Genomic DNA, 830 nt, shown 5'->3' with positions numbered 1-830 from the left:
TGCGTAAGCGGTTCCAGGAGCATCGGTTGGCAGGTAAGGAGTTAAGGTTTAGTGGGTAGGTGCCTTTTTGGTAAGTCCCACACTCACCTTCGTTCCTTGTGGCCCGTGCGCCCGTGTGTGCATGTCACATGTATGTATATTATGTATATATGTCTGATGTGTGTATATTGGGCTTATGGTCCCCAAGGTTTGAATGTGGTTATTGCATGAGCATTTCTCCGTTTTTACTCCTTTAACAAAAAAAAAAATCATCATCATCATCATTCACTGAATTTTCCTTCTTCAGCGTATGCAATCGCACTGGCTGCTGATATTTCATTTTTATCAAGCTGATTTTGAGCTTGTTCTGGAAGCTCTTCTTTGGTCTGAAACAGATCTTTCTTTTAGAGAAATTATATCATCTTGGTTTAAAATTAATCTTTTTAGTTAAAAATTACTTTTTTATTAAACATGACTTTTTTCAATTGAAAATTAAAATGATCGAATTTTGGTCAAAAACTTACCTTTTTTAGAGAAATTAAATCTTTTTGGTTGAAAATTTCTTTCAAAAGTAAAAAATTTGGTTGAAAATACATGTATTTTGTTAAAATTAATCTTTTTTGATACAAAATTAATCTTTCTGTTAAGAAAGTAAACAAAAACAAAAACAAATGTTCGCTGCATGTACATTGCCGTTGCGCGGGAGAATGACGTGCACGATATAACGCGGCAACCAGAAAAAGCTACACGGTTTAGAAAAATAAAAAGATCATAAGAAATAATTTGCACACAAAAAAGTGAGATGAAAAACGAGCTCAAAACAAAAAATCAGAATGAAACTTTTTTTTAAA

This window comes from Belonocnema kinseyi, chromosome 3, assembly GCF_010883055.1.
Source record: "Belonocnema kinseyi isolate 2016_QV_RU_SX_M_011 chromosome 3, B_treatae_v1, whole genome shotgun sequence".
NCBI lineage: Eukaryota > Metazoa > Arthropoda > Insecta > Hymenoptera > Cynipidae > Belonocnema > Belonocnema kinseyi.
The sequence above is the reverse complement of the archived record's forward strand: the minus strand, read 5'-3'. Positions refer to the sequence as shown.